Source organism: Rhinolophus ferrumequinum, chromosome 10 (assembly GCF_004115265.2).
Source record: "Rhinolophus ferrumequinum isolate MPI-CBG mRhiFer1 chromosome 10, mRhiFer1_v1.p, whole genome shotgun sequence".
Taxonomy (NCBI): Eukaryota; Metazoa; Chordata; class Mammalia; order Chiroptera; family Rhinolophidae; genus Rhinolophus; species Rhinolophus ferrumequinum.
This window is the reverse complement of record NC_046293.1, coordinates 91,521,972-91,529,683: the sequence shown is the minus strand read 5'-3', so window position 1 is coordinate 91,529,683 and position 7,712 is coordinate 91,521,972.

Below are 7,712 nucleotides of genomic sequence, written 5' to 3'. Positions count from 1 at the left end.
CATGCACCAATGCATGGGGAAGATTTGAGGCTATATTTATTAAATATTCTCAGGTCCTGGAGAAAAACGATTCTTGTCTACTCTCATTAGTTTATTTATATTTCATAACACCTACACCTTCTCTTAGAAGAAATCAATATGAGATGTGACTCTAGACAGAGCATGCACCAAGGACCAGAGGATATAGGTAATCTTTCAGATGGTTACTCTATAACCCTCCTACAGTTGCAAGGGTTAACAAAGGACTGGAAAGCATTGTAAGTATTTTAACAGTTGGGAAGTACTCTAAGGGTTAATAAGTGCATTACCAGAGAAATCTCCGGTTTCCTGTGCATCGTTGTTTTGGGGAGATCAGCAGAATAACTAACCTTCTGAAGAAAGTCTTTCATTTTAATTCAGCTATTTGGCCCTTCAGATTGATCTATCTATAACTTTTCCCTTCTACGGTGATTGTCTGATTTGGGCCCAATTGGAAGCTCTCCTAAATGCTGCCTGGACAACACCTTACATTCAATTTGTGAAGGCAGTTAGCATCTTGAAGCAAAATGGCAGTCAACTTAGGTTTTCAATGGCATCATTCTGTATTCATCCTAAGAAACACTCACCAAATCATTCATTTTTCAATTCACACGCTGTGAGTGCCACAAGAGCCTTAAACATCATGTAACAGTTAAGGACGCCACATCACATGCCCATGGGCATGCAGCAAGGTGCAAGGCACGATCAAGATCTTTATTTCCACTCAATCCCGTAGTGCTTTAGGTTTACTTCTAAATTCCATGATAACATTTAAAAGTTGAGTGACTGTGACTAAATTAGACACTGTAGAAAAGCACATAAAAATAATTTTGATGTTCGTTCTAGCTTATTATCTAAAAAGAAAATGACAGCCAAAATAAATTCGTCAACAAAAGCCTGACTGTTTTATTAGGTGTCAGTGGTATTTGACAAGTAGCGCCTAGAAAAACGGTCTTATAAAAAGACAAAAGCTCAATCTGCCATCCTAAAAATAACCCATTGAATATTGCCAGTGTTTTTAATAGTGATCAACTGTCCTTTTCACACACATCAGCAGAATGTGTGACATCTGTCCCTTTATACAGTAATATTTTTATAGTGCTTTTTTTTCTTTTAGTATTTTTCATTAGTCACTTTTTAACTCCATTTTATCCTTGAGAGAAAGGGGAAGTAGAAGTGAGTATTTTAAAACTCAAGTCCCAGGAAAGTAAAAATGTCTGGTTTAAGATTATACAGTAAGTATGTTGTGGGTCTGATAATAGTCTAACCAGTGTCTAGGTCTCAGGCCTCTGATAGAACTAAGACTTCAGAAAGAAATAGGGAGGGATGGAGGGAACTGAGTCTGGAGAAGTAAACAGAGAAAGATAATGAAGTGAACTGATCAGTTCTGCTTCCTCCTGAAGGCATCCTAGCAGAATCCACCGACCAGGAGCAGCAGAAGCATTGCACAGACAAATGGGAACACCACTGGGCAGCCATGGCTTGGCCCTGCGCACCTCCTGAGTCTAAGAGTCGTTCTAAGCTGGTCCCAGAGTTCAAGTCCTACAGTCCTTACTGAACTTCTGGGCTTCACCCTCACAAGATTCTCCTTCCTTTCCCCGTAACCCCAATCTGTGAGCTCTCCAGGTATTCTGCCTGGCCCTCGATCTCTCCAGAAAGAAAAGGAAGAGCATCTTGTTTCCTGGGCCACACTGCTTCACTGCCAGGAGTTGGAATGACAAGAGGGTAGGAACAGGGTGAAGAGAAGAGGGGTCAGGAAGTTTCCATCTCCAAGTCAGCGAGCTGGCTCTGGTGAGGAAAATGAAGGAAATGGAGTCTCGCTATTATTTTTCTGTGTTATTGCTGGGGATGCGGCTTCCTGGCAGCTGGCGCTGGCCCTGGCTTTAGCCTTTGTTTCCCTACTCTCTTCTCTTGGCACAGTCAGAAGCTTTCAGTGTTGTGCTTTCAGGATCACATGGTTAATCTTTGCACAGCTGCCTGGGGAAAAAGAGAGTAAGGGAGAGACAGAGAGAGAGAACACCCATTCTATTCTTACCGTATGTGTGGCTAAAAAATTATTATTGGCAAACTAAACGCCCATCGAAGCATTCTCCCCCGACCCTACCCCTAGTTATATAACAAACAGCCTCCCACCCTGCCTCTGGATTGTTCTCACTCACATCGTCATCTGTCCTCCACACACGTCCCTGCCCACCCTCCCCCAAGTGTGCACGTGCTCGCTCTCTCCCTCTCTCTCTCTCTCTCACAACACAAAGGTTGTGTGAATATACTGTCACACCTACTGAAAGAAAAGTCAACATTTCGATCAACCCAGTAACTCCTGTACGTGATGTTGGATAAAAGTTTGATTTTTTTTCAGGAAGTGTCAGTGGCTCTGGCAATTTACACACATACAAAAAAAAAAAAAGAGAGAGAGAGAAACTGGCCTTTTCTATATTACTGTAAAGTGTCACACTCTATATCCTTAGCCCCCCTCTTCAATATAAACTTGTGAGCTCCATGCTCCTATTTTCCACTGACACTGCACTTACCCATCTGAAAAGTTACCTGCTGTGATCAGACGCAACACAACCATGTATTTTTTTTAAAAAAAACAACCCTCATGCCTCTCCAGCCCCCAGTGTCCCTCCTCAGGCTTCCCCACAAAACCCTGACCACTGCTCTATGGTTCCTACACATTTCTACCACCACTAATAGCCATTTGCAGGCACTGCAAGCAGTGACTGCTAATATGCCTGAAGCCCTTGGCACAACCTACGCTACTTCCGGCTTCTTGGTCTTTACTAGCCTCACTCCTGAGTGGTGAACAGGAAATGTGGTCTTACAAAGTATACTTATGAGGTAAGATGGTTGGTTTCTTTAAAATAAACAGCCCCAGTCTTAAATATTCAAGTAAAGTTTCAAATAATTTTGTGATCAGCATCACTGGGATTGGTCTTACTTCCCAAGTTCATCACTCCTAAGGCAGCATTCATTCAGAGGTGTAATTTTTGATATGTTGGTTAAAAACTGGTCTCTTTATTTGATAGGTCCAATTATGCCACTTCCAAGAGGTTTCTAAGCACAGAGAAGCATAAAGATAACTAACAAGTACATAATAAAGGCTTACAATGCTTACTCCTTGGAGAGTTTTTTTGCTGGAATTGTATCCTGTCCAGCAGGGAGGGGGTGGCTATCGCAGCTTGGTGGCCAAATCCTGTTTTCATGCAATCTGTCAGCTAGGAATAGTTTTTATATTTTTTAGATGGTTGAAAAAAATAAGAAGCACAATAATATTTTATCACATGTGAAATTATATGAAACTCAAATTTCAGTGTCCATAAATAAAGTTTTATTGGAACACAGCCATGCTCATTTGTTTACTTTTTCTTGTGGCTGCTTTCCCTCTACAACAGCAGAGATGAGTAGTTGCAACAGAGAACATATGGCTTGCAAGCCTGAAATATTTACTATCTGGCCTTTTACCAGAAAAGTGTGCTGACTCCTCCTCTAGAGTATTGCTTTTTCAATCCTTAAATATCTTTGGGAAAAAGATCATATCAGTTAGGAATAAGTTTGGTTTACTAGAACAGAAGCCTGAAATAGTGGCTTAAACAAGGTAGGAGTTCATTTTTCTGTTTCTGTAAAAGAAGATGGAGACAGGCAGATAAGGCAGGTATAGTGTCCCTGTGGTCATCAGAGACGGAGGCTGCTTCTGTCTTTCTGATCTGCCATCCTTATTGTACGGCTTCCGTCTTCAAGATTATCCCACGGTCACATAAAGGTTACTGAAACCCCAGTCATCACATCATGTTCCCAGGAGTAGGAAGTAGAAGGGAGATCAGAACGAAAAAGCAGGCCTCCCTCCCAGCTGAGTTAGCCCTCATTAAACAGTTTCACCAGAAATTCTACCCAAATATTCATCTTATATCTAATTGAGCAGCTCCACTTGCAAAAAGAGGCTGAGAAATGCAATTTTACAGCTGAGAATATTTCCACCCAAATAAATTCAGTGTTGTGTTAGTGAGGCATAAGAAGACAGTGCATAACAGTTAGGCAACCAGCAATTTCTGCCCCAGCAATAAGTGGCCTCCCATATCCTTTTCAATATATGCTGCATAATAGTTTCTCATAAACATAAGAGTTCTTTTACAAGTACCATTTGTTTTTGTTAAGCATGCATCCTTATTCAGCCTCTTCAGATCTAGCTCTTTACAAAGTATATTTCACAAATATTAAGTCATTTAGTCCTTACAACAACCCTGTGAAGTCCAATCACTATTGGAAAAATGAGGTAATTGAAATGCAAAGAATTTGAGTTGAACGCCCAAGGTCACTTGGAGAAGAAGTAGCAGAATGAAGTCTTCTCAAATCCAGTTGTTTTTTCCACCACACCAAAACTGGACCCATTCTGATGTCACAGACACCGGTACTATTCCCGCCAACAATACCCATTATCTCCTGTCCCCTCCTCCAACTGGTTTCCTTCTTTTCCATGTCCTCCACTCCTCCTTGCTGCCTTGGTATTATCAAGGGCCTTAAGTGTTTCTTGCCAAGACAGTCAAGCAATGTCTTTTAAGATTGTTTTGTCTCTAATTTGTGCTCTTTCTGTTTTATTAAGTTTGGTGCTTAAGTAATTTTTTTCCCTAATATGTTTGTACTGATAATTCTATTTAAGTAATTAATGAAAAATGATGTAACTCTACTCCACAGTACACATTAATGTTCCAAGGATCAGGTTAAAAAAACTGTTATCAAGGATGACAACCAGATGTGTGGCCCGCGCTCCATCTCCTGCCACTTTCCTTAACTTATGGCTAGGTTTACACTTGCTGAAACGAATAGAGACTTTTATTGAAGATTCACAAAGCTTTTTATTTGACCATAGTAGTGTAATTTCAATTCATTCTTTTTCCCCGAGGTTTATTGGAATATAATTGACATATAACATTGTGTAAGATTAAGATGAACAACCTATTGGTTTAATACACTTATATATTGCAAAATAATGACCATCGTAGCATCAACTGCACCTCCATCATGCCACATAATTACCATTCCTTTTTGTGGTGAGAACACTTAAGATCTAGTCTCTTAGAAACGTTGAAGTATGTAGTACAGCATTAATAACTATAGTCACCATATTGTAATTAGATCTCCAGAACTTATTCATCTTACAGTTGGAAGTTTGTACCCTTTGACCAACATCTCCCCATTTCTCCCACACCCAGCCCCTGATAACTACCATTCTAGTCTCAGTTTCTATGAGTTCAGCTTATTTAGATTCCACACATAGGTGATATTATGCAGCATTTGTCTTTCTCTGTCTAACTTATTTCACAGAGCCTAATAATGCTTTCAAGTTTCATCCATGTTGTCACAAATTGCAGAATTTCCTTCTTTCTTGTGGCTGAATATTATTCCATTGTGTATATCCCACATCTCCTTTAAAAAAAGATATTTATTAAAATATAGCTAGCATACAATATTATATTAGTTTCAGGTGTACACCATAGTTATTCAAAATTTATATACCTAAAGAAGTGATCACCATAAGTTCAGCAACCACCTTACACTGTATCATGCTATCACAATATTATTGGCTATATTTCCTATGCTATATATTACATCTCCAAGACTTATGTGTTTTATACCTGGAAATTAGAACCTCTTATTCCCCTTCACCCTTTCCCCCATTTTTAATTTTTCAATTACAGTTGACATTCAGTATTATTTGATATTAATTTCAGGTGTACAGCCTAGTGGTTAGACATTTACATAATTTAAGAAATGATCTCCCTGGTTAGCCTAGTACCCACCTGGAACTATAGATAGTTATTACCATGTTATTGACTATATTCCTTAGGCTATACCTTACATCCCCATGACTACTGTGTAACAACCAATTTGTACTTCATAATTCCTTCCCCTTTTACAGCCATCCTCAACCTCCTCCCATGTTCTCTGTATCTATGAGTTTGTTTCTGTTTTGCTTGTTTGGTTGGTTTGCTCTTTAGATTCCACTTATAAGTGAAATTATATGACATTTGTTTTTGTCTGACTTACTGCACTCAGCATAGCACCCTCTAGGTCCATCCATGTGTTGCAGATGGCAAGATTTCATTCTTTTTTATGGCTGAGTAATATTCCATTGTATTTATGTATCACCTTTTCTTTATCTATTCATCTATTCAGGGACACCCATGTTGCCTTCAGATCTTGGTTACTGTAAATAATGATGTAATGAGCATATGGATGTACATGTCCCCTCGAAGTAGCATTTTAGGTTTTTTTGAATAAATATCGAGAAGTGGGATTACTAGGTCCTTCTTTGTCTCTCTTGTTATAGTATTTGTTTTAAAGTCTATTTTGTCTGGTATAAGTATTGCTACCCCAGATTTTCTTTTTTCCATTTCCATTTTCATAAAATATTTTTTCCATCCCTTTACTTTCAGTGTGTGTGTCTTTTGATCTGAAGTGAGTCTCTCATAGGCAGCACATGTATGTCTCTTGTTTTCTTATCCATTCAGCCACCCTATGTCTTTTGATTGGAGTATTTAATCCATTTACATTTAAAGTAGTTGTTTAGCAGGGCTCTGGTGACTGCCCGGTCTGCCCTTTGGCTCTGTCATTCTTAGAGGTGGCCAAGTGATGCTCCAGCTCAGTTGGAAGTTGGCCACCGTGTGTGGCAGCCCTGGGGCCTCCTGGGAGGGGACCCACTGCTGGCCAAGTTCAGATGCAGCCTATGCCTTACCCGGGGTCACCTGGCAGGAGCCACAAAGCAATCTGCAGATGGCATGTGCCTATGCTGGACTTGGATATGCCTTGAGAAGCCAAGTCACAAATCAAGGTCAGCTGTTACTTGTGCCTGCATTAGGACTGCTCAGCAAGAGGTACATACCAAAGCCAGATGCTGCTTGTTTGGGTTTTGTGAACCTTTGAAAGATTTTAGAAAAGTCTGCAGCATGCACCAAAACAGGCCATTTGTACAGAAAACCACTGGAAGCAGCTTGGATGGGCCCACAAGTTGGGTGGGGTGGGGTCTCAGAGTCACCAGGGTGGGGTATATGAACCGTGTTAGCCATGTTGATGGAGACTCAGTTATGGTGACTGCCTGTGTCTGCACGCTAGGAGTAGGAAGGGATCAAAGAAACAATAGTTTCCACCAGCTCCTCTGTCTGGGAGAAAGCTGCTTCTCCAGTCCTCGCCCTGAAGCCTGACATCTCAGTTCCTCTCCACATGTCCCTGGCTCCCCCCACCCCCAAGCTGCCACCCCAGCACCAGAGCCCAGAGCAAGTGAGTCTGTCAGTGAATAAGTCTGTGTACAGGCCCTTTAAGAGGAGAGCCTGAGGCTGCAGCTGCCCTCGTCACACTCAGCCACAATCTCTGCTGGTTTTCATAACCAGAATTTATGGGACTTCTCTCCCTGGCACTGAAACCCTGAGCTTGGAAGCCTGGGGTGGGGCTGGGACCCCTTGCTGTTCTGGGAGGTGCATCTCCACAGATGAGATATCCCTCCCAATTTTTAATGTTCACATGTGGGTGTAGGACTAGCCCATTTGGCATCTCTGCCTCTCCTACTAGTCTCAAGGTGACTTTTTCTGTATATCCTTAGTTGTAGGTCTTTGGTTCAGCTAGACTTCAGGCAATTCTCGATAACGGTTGTTCTGTAGTTTAGTTGTAATTTTGATATGATCATTAGACAAGATAAGCAC